Genomic DNA, 16,543 nt, shown 5'->3' with positions numbered 1-16,543 from the left:
TCTCAGACCCTACACTCTCGTCAACACCATCCACGGATATCTTAATCACTCCCCTGCAATCAGTGACGACGCCCTAGTGACGTAGGAGGCTATCAAAGTCCTCCTCAAGAGAATTAGAAGTGGCCCAGGCCACAACATACACCTACACAGCTGCACGACAATTGATGTATCCGAGAGATTCGGATAGATTCGTGAATAGATTTTATCTAAGATGAATATGGGCATCACAGTGGATTCAGATGCATTTACGAATAAGGAGGTTTATTCCAGATGAACTTACGAGTTATCATATTGGATTTAGATCGACCTACAGTATTATAAAAGGCGTCGGCTGAATCCCCAAGTACTAAACACGGATTAAGATTTTCATGTAAACAGCAGGAATGCTTTTTTTGACGGTTCTGCGAGCATCGCAGCTGGATGGTTACACATTACACGGGATTATGAGCACCAGAGATAACCTGATATGAGTCTGCGAGGCAGGGATACGTATATACGTGGCTTGAGATTACCATGACTACTCACCAGTGTAATAAGAGCTAAACTGTGTGTGTGTGTGTGTGTGTGTGTGTGTGTGTGTGTGTGTGTGTGTGTGTGTGTGTGTGTGTGTGTTTTAGCACCTGCGGTGTACCTGCTCAGCTCCTGACTGACGTTTGAGAATCTAGATAGATGATTTACAGCTTCTACCATTATTCTTTAATGAGAAATGGAGTTCTGCAGACGACGCCCATCGCGGCTCACGCACCTGTTCACAGGTCCGTGTGTGTATGTGAGAGAGAGAGAGAGAGAGAGAGAGAGAGAGAGAGAGAGAGAGAGAGAGAGAGAGAGAGAGAGAGAGAGAGAGAGAATGTGTGTTAGCCCATCAGTGTCGTGGCATCTGTGCTCAGTGTGTAGCCAATAAAATAAAAATATCCTCTAGTGATGACCTATACATTCCACATACACCCAGCAACGCGCGCGCTCCTCATAGGTTTACCCAGTTACTGGGTGACTTAGTACGTCACTAATGCTAATAACCTTTTGAGCCTTGAAAAACCTACATCCTTCCAGCCACCGCACGATGCACACATGGGCTCCCAACCCTGGGCCTGGGATAGCCAGGTATGATGGTAAAGCCATGTACAACACACTTGTTCCTGTACACCTTCAAAGCGCTATTCCACTCGAACCGTTTTTCCTCTTTTGCCTCTACATTCAGTGGCCTTAGTGCCCTAAACTACGTAGTTTTACGATATTGATGAATACTTGATCATAAACAGCTTGTTTTACTCTTAGGTAAGGTAGCAATAACCTTTGAGATATTGAAATACGTCGTCATATATATATATATATATATATATATATATATATATATATATATATATATATATATATTCCTTTCTTCTTCTTTTAAACTATTCGCCATTTCCCGCGTTAGCGAGGTAGCGTTAAGAACAGAGGACTGGGCCTTTTTTGGAATATCCTCACCTGGTCCCCTTTGTTCCTTCTTTTGGAAAATTAAAAAAAAAAAAAACGAGAGGGGAGGATTTCCAGCCCCCCGCTCCCTCCCCTTTTAGTCGCCTTCCACGACACGCAGGGAATACGTGGGAAGTATTCTTAATCCCCTATCCCCAGGGATAAAAGTAAGGTAGCAATATATATATATATATATATATATATATATATATATATATATATATATATATATATATATATATATATATATATATATATATAATAAGGTTGAGAATCAATGAAGTACATCATCAAAAGGACGACTTAATATCACGTATTCACAAGATAACATTAACTCCGATTCAGACGTGTGTAAGGGAGCGCCTTTGCCCGGGCGCTGATCAAAAGAGCATTCCTTAAGCATTAGATTATCTTATTACCGGTAATTCAAGTACATTTCTCCTTTGAAAATAAACGAGCAGTCAAGGCACGGGTTTCCGCATAAAAAAAAGCAACTTTTTGAGTTATACATATCTGTGTGTGTGTGTGTGTGTGTGTGTGTGTGTGTGTGTGTGTGTTGGAGGAGGGAGGTGGGGAGGCAGAGATGAGGGAGGCCGGATATCGGGATTTTGTGCAGGAGGACAGTTGGATATCAGGGTTAATTGAGTGTCGGATGCCGAAGATGTGGAGGAGAAGGGGTTATCGGAAGCGGCCGGATATCTGGAGTGGGAGGATGACGGCCGGGAGACGAGGCAAGGAAAGTGAACGGATGTAAGACCGGATACAGGCGCGGGCGTGTGTGTGTGTGTGTGTGTGTGTGTGTGTGTGTGTGTGTGTGTGTGTGTGTGTGTGTGTGTGTGTGTGTGGGTGGGTGGGTGGGCGTTGGAGGAGGAGGAGGAGGAGGAGGAAGGGGAGGTGGGGTGGGGAGATGAGGACCGGACACCGGCGTAGAGGGAGGGGATGGGACGGGGAGGGAGGGAGGGGAGGGTAATGATCGCATGATGGCGTGGGAGGGGGGGAAGTGATGATCGGATATGGGTGTTGGGTGATGGTAGGACACCTGTATGTGTGTTTGTGTGTGTGTGTGTGTGTGTGTGTGTGTGTGTGTGTGTTGGTGGGGCCAGTCCGGGCTGGACCGAGGACCGAAGGGTGACAGTCATCATCAGCGGCTACGTCTTCGTCGGCCGTGGCGACCCGACACCATCGTCCAGACCGGTACTTGGTGTGTACATACAATCAGGCTGCTGGGCTGGTGACGGCCGTGGTAGTGGCGATGGAAGGAGCCAGGGAGCTGAGGCTGTGTGCAAGGATGACGTTTCCATGGCAACTATGGGGCGTATCCTGGTTGGCAACGCTGTGTCTCCCGCCACTCAGTGCTGCCAAGGATACGACTCCATAAACCAGCGTCATCTGGTCGACACAGAATATCACATCTCATCACCTCGACGTGCTGAAAGTCCCCGTGTGTAATCAGTCACAGATCACGTTCGCCGAAAACCCCCTTTTCTGTTCCCAATATAAACATTCTTCGCCGTCATCATCTTCACTATCTAATCCCAAGTCATAAAACAACAATTTTCTTTCGGTGATGCTGAAAACGAACTTTCTAATCGCACTTCTTTTTTTTTTTTCATTTATTTCCAGGTGAAGCTGTTCGTCTCGTCGTGCTTTCATCCTCTCAAAAACTACGTTGGAGTTCTGTCTGCTTCGTTAAAAGTCCGGCCGCTTGATGTACTACTTCCTTGTTGCGTTAGACACAGGAATACACAGAGGCTTATGTACTGCTGTTGGATCGCAAGTAAGGTACGCATTCAATAGGAATCACCAACGCATACTAGAGCGCATACACACACACACACACACACACACACACACACACACACACACACACACACAATACGCTGTAGAAAGTAAATATTTACACAACATTGTAAATCAGTGCTTCTCAACCTTTATTTACATCTCACGTTATATTTTCGAGTTACACCGGTATCAGCTTTTGCCAGAGTTCTTCTACTTGTTATTCATCCATCATTCATTGAATGGAAGGAAAGAAAAGTGGAAATCTTTCTACACACACACACACACACACACACACACCCACACATGATACGTATTGTCAAACAAATGTGGTGACTACATGATCATACACGTCTTCAAGCAACTTACAGTAAATATTCTGATAAAGTGGACTGTGTATCGCAACAGTTCGTAAACACGGTGCGATATCCATTTAATTTTTTTCTCTAATTAGGAATGTTCCACTGAGCACTTGGGATAGTATCACCCGGCACACAGGTCGCGAACCAGTGCTTTACATACCCCATATACACACATACATACATACATACAACCACATATATAAACTGTCTATATATATATATATATATATATATATATATATATATATATATATATATATATATATATATATATATATATATATATATATATTCTAGTACAAATGTGAGACTCAGACATTCGCCAACTTTGGTGCTGCGCATTGTTGCTGAAGTTCAACCCGACCAGAGGCAAGCAAAGTGATGAAGAGGGGACGAGGGGATGACGCCTGGTTAAGACTACCATCATCCGGGAAACCAATTACGGGACTCTGCTCGTGAAGGTGGCCACAGTACCCGGCCTCCCACCAGAACGCTGAAATACCACAACTGCCAAAAGAATGTGGGGTATATATATATATATATATATATATATATATATATATATATATATATATATATATATATATATATATATATATATATACTGTAGATTATCAAAACTGATCCGGAGTGTGTTGATCTGGGGTTCAAAGATATTTCCAGCATATATTTGATCTAAAGCGGAATATGCAGTACATGTTTTGGTCACCCTACAACGAGAAACGTATAGATCTGCTGGAGAAGGTCTAGCGGCAGGCGACTGAGGTACGGGGAGAGAAGGGGTTCTACAGACTTACGGTGCAGAAGAGAAGGAAATTACAATCATAGCTTTTAAGTTTCTAAGTTGGTTTGACAAATTCATATTCTAAATAGTTCTACAAAACTGAGAAAGAATGAACTACTTTCTAAAGAATGTACGATGATCTCCTCCTTATCCTTCACTGAAAGATCTCTCTGCTCTTTAACCAAAGTTCTTTAACCAAAAGGTAACAAACAAATTCTGCCATCCAGTGGAAGGTACTAAATTCTGCCATACTTCCTGTGGAAGTAGGAAACGGCAGTACGTTAACAGTTTTAGATTGCTTGATCCAGAGGGTCGGCAACACGTTTAAGTTCAGCATCTCCAGATAATCTACCCGTGTTTGTAACATATACACCATTACTCAGCACAACATGATAGAACTAAGTAACCTGTTCCGTTTCTGTTTAAAAACCAGAACTTTTGCTTCCCCTTGGAAGCACGTAGTGATACACCCCATCCCTGGGAAGGGTGACCGTTCTGATTCCTCTAACTATCGTCCTATTGCTTTGACATCTACCATTTCCAAAGTCTTTGAATCCCCCCCTGAACTCCCATGTCCTGAGACATCTTGAAAATAACAATCTTCTCTGATCACCAGTATGGCTTACGGAAGGCGAGATCCACTGCTGATATTCCTTCCTATCTTACTAATGTCTGGTCATCATCCCTGAAAGAGTTCGGGGAGTCATGTGTGGTTGACCTTTACATATCCAAGGCCTTTGACGGTGTAGCATCGGGGTCTCATCTCTAAGCTTCCCTCTTTTAGCCTCCCTCTCTCACTTTGCTCCTTCATATCTAGCTTCCTCTCTGGCCGATCTATCTCTTTGATTGTTGATGGATCAGCCTCCCCCCTTTTTTCCATCAACAATGGTGTCCCTTTGCCTCATTATTTTTTTCAACGATTTCCTCCCCTCCACAAATAATCAAATGCACTCATACGCTGACGACTCAACACTGCATTCATCCAAATCCTTCAATTCTGCACTTTCTTCTCTCACTCGATACGCATCTCGTCGTGACACAGCTTCCTCAGTTTCTAACCATTTCTATCGAAAACTCCTCACAACTCTCGTCTCTCCTTTGACGGTTCAATAATGCCACCTCTTGACTCAACGAACATACTTGGTATTGCTGTGACATCCACTTTTTCTTGGAAATCCCACGTTATGGGAATAGCTCAGTCTGCCTCCAAAAAACGGAGTCCTGTTTAAATGTCGAAATTTCTTTCTTCTGGAGTTACTACGTTTACACAAAGGGTTGATTCGTCCTTGTATAGATTTCTGCTCTCACTTCTGGGGTGGTTCTAGCTCTGCATCCTTACTTGACAAAGTTGCGTTGAAAGCGGTCTGCCTTATAAACCGTCTCAGGCTAACTTCCAAACTTGACCCCCTTGCCCTACGCCGCAATGTTGGTTCACTTTCCCTCTTCTATAGTTATTACTTTGGTTTTGCTTGTGTGCCCCCGCTACTAGGCAGACCACGCAATACTCAGCAAGCTGTTGCGTCACATGATTACTGTGTGGCCATCGGCAAATCGATGGTGGGCCATTTTGATAACTGCTTCTTTCCCTACACGTCGAAGCTTTGGAACTCTGTACTTTCTCGTGTTTTTCCCAATAATTATGACCTGGCACATTTTGAAATACAGGTGTTTCGTTTCACTTCCTCCACAATTCGTAAATACTTTTTTCCCATTGTCTTTTCTTTTCCCTTTTCACTATAATTTCTATATTTCAAGTAAGGATCGGCCTTGATGTGGAACTGAACTTCCTTAGGGAATTACGTACATGCAGTCCAGAATTTATCGACGAAGAGTTTAAATATATATATATATATATATATATATATATATATATATATATATATATATATACCATTATGTACCATTAAATCCAAATTAAAGCATCCTAGATGTTTTATTGATAAATCTCTTAATCTGGATGTGAGCAAATGAAACCAGTTTTTCGTCAGTTCCTGAAGCCATCTCACTGAAGCGGAACACAGCGAACATGTAACACACGCACACACACACACACACACACACACACACACACACACACATACACACACACACGAGTATTCACATACACCCTCAAGCCAGGACTCCTAGGGAGGCTGGACGCTACACTGCCACACTTCCGACGTGCACCAAGGCTGTGCAGAGTGGTCACGTGGCAGGGGGGAGGAGGAGGAGGAGGTGGTAGCGGGGGAGGATATATGTGGGGGGGGGGGGAGGCTGGTGGCCAGAGGGGTGGCGAGGTCACCTCCTCCTACTCAAGGTCGTCATGGGATATGCCTGCGATTCTCTCTCTCTCTCTCTCTCTCTCTCTCTCTCTCTCTCTCTCTCTCTCTCTCTCTCTCTCTCTCTCTCTCTCTCAGTACCATACAGGACTGTTCAAGTGTCGTAAGACTGTGCTCAGTCTCCTATACCACTGTGTTCATGCCGTGCCGTTGTGACTGTCATGACGTTATGATCAAGTGTTGTACCGTTGGGCTGGTGTCGCACCGTTGCGCTCGTTCCGTACCGATGCGCTCGTTCCGTACCGTTGCGCTCGTGTCGTACCGTTGTGCTCGTGTCGTACCGTTGTTCTCGTGTCGTACCACTGTGCTCGTGTCGTGCCACTGTGTTCCTTCTGTACCGTTGTGCTCGTGTCGTACCGTTGTGCTCGGGTCGTACCACTGTGCTCGTGTCGTGCCACTGTGTTCTTTCTGTACCGTTGTGCTTGTGTCGTACCGTTGTGCTCGTGTCGTACCACTGTGCTCGTGTCGTGCCACTGTGTTCCTTCTGTACCGTTGTGCTCGTGTCGTACCGTTGTGCCCGTGTCGTACCACTGTGCTCGTGTCGTGCCACTGTGTTCCTTCTGTACCGTTGTGCTCGTGTCGTGCCACTGTGCTCGTGTCGTACCACTGTGCTCGTGTCGTACCACTGTGCTCGTGTCGTACCACTGTGCTCGTGTCGTGCCACTGTGCTCGTGTCGTACCACTGTGCTCGTGTCGTACCGTTGTGCTCGTGTCGTACCATGTGCTCGTGTCGTACCACTGTGCTCGTGTCGTGCCACTGTGCTCGTGTCGTGCCACTGTGCTCGTGTCGTGCCACTGTGCTCGTGTCGTGCCACTGTGCTCGTGTCGTGCCACTGTGCAAGTTGTGTTCATGTGTCGCACCGTTGTGATCGTGGTGTCACACGGTGGTGCTCCACTGTCGCACCATTACGATCAAGCGTCGGACCGTTGTGTTCAAGCGTCGTGCCGTTGTCGGTCATGACGTACCGTTGCACCCCTCGTGCCATGTTATGCCGTTGTGCTCATGCCGTCCTGTTGCGTTCAATGGTCGTACAGTTGTGCTCAGTAGTTCTACCGTTGCGTCTGCGCCATACCGTTGTGCTCAAGTCGTACCGTTATGCTCGTAACGTACCGGTGCGTTCCTGTCGTGCCACTGTACACCGGAGCCCCAGATAATAAGTGAGCCGGCCATCATAAACGGGTCGTGAGGGGCGTTCGTAACTACCGGTAGTTTGGAGGGGGAGGGGGGGCAGTTAAATTACAGAGCAACGATCACCTCTAACTACCCAACGACCTACTCTCAGATAATTACAGCCTCATTATAAACGCAGGACGTGAATTAAGAAATTCTTGATTTACTACACTGAGTGAGGCGCGTGTTTATCTTTGGGAGCAATTTATAGAATGAATAAGATAAGACTATAAGCTCAAGGGTCGTCTGGCCTCGACGTATATGGAATTATTCTGATGGCGTCCTTGGTCTTCCCATCTTCTCTTCATCGAGCGGGTTCGGCAACATAGAAAACGATCGGTAAACGTAAACAAACAGACCTCTTAACGACGAGGGAGCAGCTGAAGGTAAGACCTGTTCGTAGTGACGATTTTACTGAGAAAAAAAAAAAAAAAACATTTCTTGTTCATCAATTCTCGCGTATTTTCACTGAGATAACTCGTGTTTACCTGGGGTATATATACTGTCTTCTACTACAGGATGGTCTCAGACAAGTGCACCATTGATAATGACTATAGAATGACATCCTTCGTATTAGATAAGGGGAGACCAGGAAGGGAAGACCTGATCAGTCATTTAGATTAACATGGGAAAAACTGATCAATACGCTCGTGAATAGCTAAATAGGAAATCGAATAAGGGTACAACAACCTCGCACATCTTAAAACTTTGAACTGCATACCTAGTACTATACATAACATGTGCACGGGGAATTTTCAAGCAGGATGTACACATAAACCAGTCGGGATGTACACGTGTTAATATAAGGCTAGAAGTATGCTTGGAAGGTCAGGAAAAACGTAAACATGGAAGGCGGACTGGAGGTGCACATGGAGGGCAGGCTGCATGTGCACACCCAAGATTTACACAAGGAAGGTCGGGCAAGATGTGCACATGGAGAGTAAGGAAGGATGTACATATGATGTATCAGGAAGAATGTACACATGAAAGGTCATTTAGAGTGTCTGAAAGGCCATGTAGGATGTGTACATGAAAGACCAGGTAAGATGTACACTTTGAAAGGCTAGGTAAGACTAGCACATGAAGGGCCAGGTAGTATGTACATATGAGAGACAAGGTATGATGCACACTTAAAAGGCCAGGTAAAATGTGCACATGAAAAACTATGTTATATGTACACATGAAAGACCAGACAGTATGTATACTTGAAAAGCTAGGTTTTATACCCACATCTGAATGATTGGGTAAAATATATACATGAATTAAGGATAACGTATGCATAAAATGTAAGTAAAAGGTATCAGGGAGGGTCAGGCAGGATGTATATACATAGGTCATCAGGAAGCTTACAAGGGCAGGAATGAGAAGAAGAATAAATACAGGATGAATCCATGGTTAACACCAGACATAATACATGCACTGAAGGTCAGGCGATACACACACACACACACACACACAAGAGGACACGTCATGCACCATCACATTGACAAACAGTTACTGGGAAAAAAAAAACAAACGCGTGTTGCTTTTTGATCATCTTCAGCCAAGGGTGTTCTCACTCTTGCTTGATCTGGGAATGATCCTTGCTGGTTGCATGACCTTGTATGACTGTTTACAGCGAGGCCTGATGTGCATGGTAGAGCCGCCCAGTAGTCCTGATGTGCATGTTATAGCCGCCCACCGGCCCTGACGGGATGATGATGGTGATGCTCAAGAGCTGTTTTCATTCCAGTCAAGGTGGCCAGAGATAAGGTTCGAATACACATATATCTTTACTGGCTGGAGGGATGGGCCGGTGAAGATAACCGGGTCTCCGTGGGAGAGGCTTGGGAGAGGGTTAGTGGAGTGTTGACGAGAAGGCCTGGGTCTCCAGGAAGAGGAAGAATCTCAGGTAGGGTTCGTTGGAGGCTTCTTGGGGAGTGCAGTGAGGAAGATAAGGTTCAGGAAAGTCGTGAAGGCATTCATCAAAGCCATGGGCTGAACCCAGACTTTTGTATCAGGTAACATCCTGTTTCCGTGACCCTCCTGGAACGCCAGTTTCTTCTTCCGCTGTGGGTGCAAAGATTCCCATTTTCTATTTTCATAAACATTAGAATAAATGTTAAAATGCTCTTTCTACTTATAATCTCTGACTGATGCGAAGGGATGGGGAGGAACGCAATGAGCAGTAGACAACTGGGCCAGTAGAAGAGAGCAGAAAGATAAGAACTTAGTGCGTAGAGGATGAAAGTCTAGTTGAAGAATCACGATGGAAAATGCCTGTGAACTGTCTAACTCCGGGAGCACAAATAATGTTCGTTGAGGACTTGAAGAAAAAATAACTGTCGAGGCTGTTCCCAGACGTATCTAGGGGTGTTGCTGTCAACTGCTCTTCTTGGTAAGTCACGCCAAATGTTAACTATCATCCTAAAGGAAAAGGAGTTCGCCTCGTTCGAAAAGAAGTGTATACATACCCACGAGTTTGTCTCCGAAATGAATATTCTCAGAACGTTTCGTATTTCTGAACACCTTAACCTCTTCACCTTCTCTTTTGTAGGCCAAACAAGTGAAGGTCGTCTGGCTCTCATGTGACTGCTTTTTCTGTCTTGGCAGCGTAATGTATTTCATTTTTTGTTTTGTCATCTTTTTTTTTGTTTTGCGCAGTAACCCTTATATATGCCATTACGTTTTCTGTTATAAATGATGTAAATAATCTGGAGTGCATTGTAATGTATTTCATCATGCCATAGATATATCTTTATATATAGATTATCATTAAAGAGTTATGGAAATATTAAATATCATTTCTTTAATGTGTGTGTAAGGAAGTGCCTGTTATGTTAGCATAATAATTCTAGGAGCTGGAGTTAATTGCTGGAACGAAGATTCCCCCCTCCCACCCCCCCCCTCTCTCTCTCTCTCTCTCTCTCTCTCTCTCTCTCTCTCTCTCTCTCTCTTCCTTACGAGATAGGTATTTTTGCCACTGCTTTCAATATATTCTTCGTTTGGTCGTTTAAAGTGTGTGTGTGTGTGTGTGTGTGTGTGTGTGTGTGTGTGTGTGTGTGTGTGTGTGTGTGTGTGTGTGTGTGTGTGTGTGTGTGTGTGTGTGTGTGTGTGTGTGTGTGTGTGTGTGTGTTTTCAGTGCTCCTGACCTAGTTACTGATCGAAATGTTATATGTCTAAATCTCCGAGGTAGCGGCGGCGTTGTCTACACAGCCCAGTGCGCTGACCGAAGCAATTATCTCAAAGACACAAGCCTGGGTTCATGTGGTGAGGGGGGTCGGTGGTCCAGACCCACCCCAGCTGAAGACGGTAGGGATAGCACTAGCAGCTCCTCGCTGTAGTCTCTCCGTCCTTCTATCTCTTCTCACGAAGGACGAACACCATAGTCAAAGGTTGGGGGACGCACCGCTGAAATGCGGAGGATGAGGGGGGTCATCTCAGACTTGAGCTTCGAACGTTCTTCCCGGCAAAAAAAAAAAAAAAAATCTTTTCCTTGTTTTTTCAGAGTTTTCGAAGCACTGCTTACTTTTTTTTGGGGGGGAGGGGTAATTAGAGATTCTCGCGCTTGAATCTTTTAAAATTTCGTATGATATTTTGCCTTTTGCTTGTACGAACGATATTTGTGTATGACGATATTGATAATATCAAAACCTGGAGTGTTGAATACAATCTATCACTTTCTCGAAACACTGACAGACACATTGAGCATGAGTTTCTGTTTGACGAATGCGAGGGCCACATGAACAGTGAAAGTATATACATATGTGGGTTTAGAATTATCCTTGACACCTGGAGAAGGCGTTAAAGATTTTTTTCGGTCGGCGTAAGCAGCTTACGCTGACTACCTATATGACTCTGGTAAGTGATAGGCTTCGCTTAAGCCCAAACAACCAACCAAATCTACTGTTGTACCACACAAAGACCCACAGACCACCCTGGACAACTGACGGAATCAACAAGATATTGGAAATCCAGACACGTGAGAAACGTGGCCCTCATTCCGATCGAAATGAATCACACAGAGCGGCCTTAAGCACGTCAAATGGGTGATCAGCAGTCAGGTGGGGCTCTGGAGAGAAACCTTGGTAAGGGAGGGGGGAGCGCGCTCGTCTGAACGCCTGCTACATCCTTTATTCTTGTAGCTGAGGCGGAACTGAATCACAGATCGAGTCGGCTTGGTTATATCCCGTGGTCTCTGGCGACCTACCTGTACGACATGTCTGTTTGATTGATTTGTCTGCCTCTGTCTGAGCGGTGTATCTGCTTGATCAATATGTCTATTCGTCCGTCCCGCGCCTCGCTAAATGAGGCATTACGAAGCTCTCGCACACTAGTGCGCCAGGAGCCACAACAACAAACCTTTACAGCTGGACCTGTGGTGTTTGCGCCCCGATGACCAAGACTCCCAAAACATCCTCGGCCCGTCGTTGGCCAGACTTGCTGACATGAAGACACATACGACGAGAAATCAATTCATTTCTTTATTTATTCCTCTGATACTTTAGCTGGTGGAGGGTGGGTGGATGGGGTCTTCACTATGGCTTTGATATAGTCTGCAGCCTTTCTATCCACGTCCACTTGGCTTACGGGGTTGCTCAACGAGGACATTCAGAGACACATACACATGCTTTGAGGACCTCGAGATACCCGTGTCCGGCGCAGGAAATGCAGAGGGCCGGCCAGGAAGCCTCCTTCCCTTTACAACGGAGGATAAACAACCCGGGTTTTCCCACTCGGGTTTAATGCATAACTCCCAGACACCGGTTGATGATGCTACCTCCACTCCTGCCACCACTGTCTGCATCTTGCAGGGCCACAGTGTCTGAGGTGCTGGTCGATGGTGTGATGGTGACAACACTGGACGATGGTGTGGTAGTGACAACACTGGTCGATGGTGGGATAGTGACAACACTAGTCGATGGCGTGATAATGACAACACTGGACGATGGTGTGATAGTGACAACAATGGACGATGGTGTGATAGTGACAACACTAGTCGATGGTGTGATAGTGACAACATTGGACGATGGTGTGATAGTGACAACACTAGTCGATGGTGTGATAGTGACAACACTAGTCGATGGTGTGATAGTGACAACAATGGACGATGGTGTGATAGTGACAACAATGGACGATGGTGTGATAGTGACAACACTAGTCGATGGTGTGATAGTGACAACATTGGACGATGGTGTGATAGTGACAACACTGGTCGATGGTGTGATAGTGACAACACTAGTCGATGGTGTGATAGTGACAACAATGGACGATGGTGTGATAGTGACAACACTAGTCGATGGTGTGATAGTGACAACATTGGACGATGGTGTGATAGTGACAACACTAGTCGATGGTGATAGTGACAACATTGGACGATGGCGTGATAGTGACAACACTGGTCGATGGTGTGATAGTGACATCACTGAACGATGGTGTGATAGTGACAACACTGGTCGATGGTGTGATAGTGACAACACTAGTCGATGGTGTGATAGTGACAACATTGGACGATGGTGTGATAGTGACAACACTAGTCGATGGTGATAGTGACAACATTGGACGATGGCGTGATAGTGACAACACTGGTCGATGGTGTGATAGTGACAACACTGGACGATGGTGTGATAGTGACAACATTGGACGATGGCGTGATAGTGACAACACTGGTCGATGGTGTGATAGTGACAACACTGGACGATGGTGTGATAGTGACAACACTGGACGATGGCGTGATAGTGACAACACTGGTCGATGGTGTGATAGTGACAACACTGGTCGATGGTGTGATAGTGACAACACTGGACGATGGTGTGATAGTGACAACACTGGTCGATGGTGTGATAGTGACAACACTGGACGATGGTGTGATAGTGACAACATTGGACGATGGCGTGATAGTGACAACACTGGTCGATGGTGTGATAGTGACAACACTGGTCGATGGTGTGATAGTGACAACACTGGACGATGGTGTGATAGTGACAACACTGGTCGATGGTGTGATAGTGACAACACTGGACGATGGTGTGATAGTGACAACATTGGACGATGGCGTGATAGTGACAACACTGGTCGATGGTGTGATAGTGACAACACTGGACGATGGTGTGATAGTGACAACACTGGTCGATGGTGTGATAGTGACAACACTAGTCGATGGTGTGATAGTGAGAACATTGGACGATGGTGTGATAGTGACAACACTAGTCGATGGTGTGATAGTGACAACATTGGACGATGGCGTGATAGTGACAACACTGGTCGATGGTGTGATAGTGACAACACTGGACGATGGTGTGATAGTGACAACACTGGTCGATGGTGTGATAGTGACAACACTGGACGATGGTGTGATAGTGACAACACTGGTCGATGGTGTGATAGTGACAACACTGGACGATGGTGTGATAGTGACAACATTGGACGATGGCGTGATAGTGACAACAATGGTCGATGGTGTGATAGTGACAACACTGGACGATGGTGTGATAGTGACAACAATGGACGATGGTGTGATAGTGACAACACTAGTCGATGGTGTGATAGTGACAACATTGGACGATGGTGTGATAGTGACAACACTGGACGATGGTGTGATAGTAACAACACTGGACGATGGTGTGATAGTGACAACACTGGACGATGGCGTGATAGTGACAACACTGGTCGATGGTGTGATAGTGACAACACTGGTCGATGGTGTGATAGTGACATCACTGGGTGGTGGCCTTACAGTGAAGCGACTCATGATGGCCTTCCCTCTTCCAACTAGATTACCCCAACTCAGGAATATAATCACGGGGCAAATGAGCTGCATTCCTCGTCGTAATGTTATTAGAGGTAAGTGGTGATGTGTGTGTGTGTGTGTGTGTGTGTGTGTGTGTGTGTGTGTGTGTGTGTGTGTGTGTGTATTAAAGGGAGAGTTTTACACTCACGTTGCCCGCCTCTTGTCCCTGTATATATATATATATATATATATATATATATATATATATATATATATATATATATATATTCTTATGAGTACACGAGGAAAATGGAACACGATAAGTTTCCACGTGCACATCGTGTTTCATTTTCCTCGTGGACTCATTGGAGTATACTTGATCACTCGCAAAACTGTGATCCTTTTCACTGTGTGTGCATATATATATATATATATATATATATATATATATATATATATATATATATATATATATATACAGCGCTGGTGGCTGATTCATGTGAGAAACTGCAGAAGCTGGTGACTGAGTTTGGTAAAGTGTGTGGAAGAAGAAAGTTAAGAGTAAATGTGAATAAGAGCAAGGTTATTAGGTACAGTAGGGTTGAGGGTCAAGTCAATTGGGAGGTGAGTTTGAATGGAGAAAAACTGGAGGAAGTGAAGTGTTTTAGATATCTGGGAGTGGATCTGGCAGCGGATGGAACCATGGAAGCGGAAGTGGATCATAGGGTGGGGGAGGGGGCGAAAATCCTGGGGGCCTTGAAGAATGTGTGGAAGTCGAGAACATTATCTCGGAAAGCAAAAATGGGTATGTTTGAAGGAATAGTGGTTCCAACAATGTTGTATGGTTGCGAGGCGTGGGCTATGGATAGAGTTGTGCGCAGGAGGATGGATGTGCTGGAAATGAGATGTTTGAGGACAATGTGTGGTGTGAGGTGGTTTGATCGAGTGAGTAACGTAAGGGTAAGAGAGATGTGTGGAAATAAAAAGAGCGTGGTTGAGAGAACAGAAGAGGGTGTTTTGAAGTGGTTTGGGCACATGGAGAGGATGAGTGAGGAAAGATTGACCAAGAGGATATATGTGTCGGAGGTGGAGGGAACAAGGAGAAGAGGGAGACCAAATTGGAGGTGGAAAGATGGAGTGAAAAAGATTTTGTGTGATCGGGGCCTGAACATGCAGGAGGGTGAAAGGAGGGCAAGGAACAGAGTGAATTGGAGCGATGTGGTATACCGGGGCTGACGTGCTGTCAGTGGATTGAATCAAGGCATGTGAAGCGTCTGGGGTAAACCATGGAAAGCTGTGTAGGTATGTATATTTGCGTGTGTGGACGTATTTATATACATGTGTATGGGGGTGGGTTGGGCCATTTCTTTCGTCTGTTTCCTTGCGCTACCTCGCAAACGCGGGAGACGGCGACAAAGTATAAAAAAAAAAAAAAAAAAAATATATATATATATATATATATATATATATATATATATATATATATATATATATATATATATACACTATGTCTTTATTCCTATGTCTGTGCAACACACACACACACACACACACACACAGGTTGCCCTATACCTGCTACTGTGAATGTCATAAGTATTCCAAAAATAACAAGTGGACAGCTAACCACGCAAATAGCATAGTTTTCCACAAGGTTAGGTTAGGTGTATGTCGACGATAATGTTACTGCAACACAACCGAGGTGAAGATATTCATCAATCAGTGTCTACCATCAAATACATAACATGTATCAACACAGTATCACAGCAGTTCAACAGGCATTGAATTGTAAATCACTTAATGTTCACCATGGAATGCATCATGTATGTCAACGCAACACTGCTGCATATCAACATATTCAACGAATACGTAGCTTTACACCATGCATAACGATCAAACGAAGCACCACTAAATGTACTATGTATGCACCATGAAATTTGCTCTGTACTATCAATATAGACTTCACTC

Source organism: Panulirus ornatus, chromosome 8 (genome assembly GCF_036320965.1).
Source record: "Panulirus ornatus isolate Po-2019 chromosome 8, ASM3632096v1, whole genome shotgun sequence".
NCBI lineage: Eukaryota > Metazoa > Arthropoda > Malacostraca > Decapoda > Palinuridae > Panulirus > Panulirus ornatus.
The sequence above is the reverse complement of the archived record's forward strand: the minus strand, read 5'-3'. Positions refer to the sequence as shown.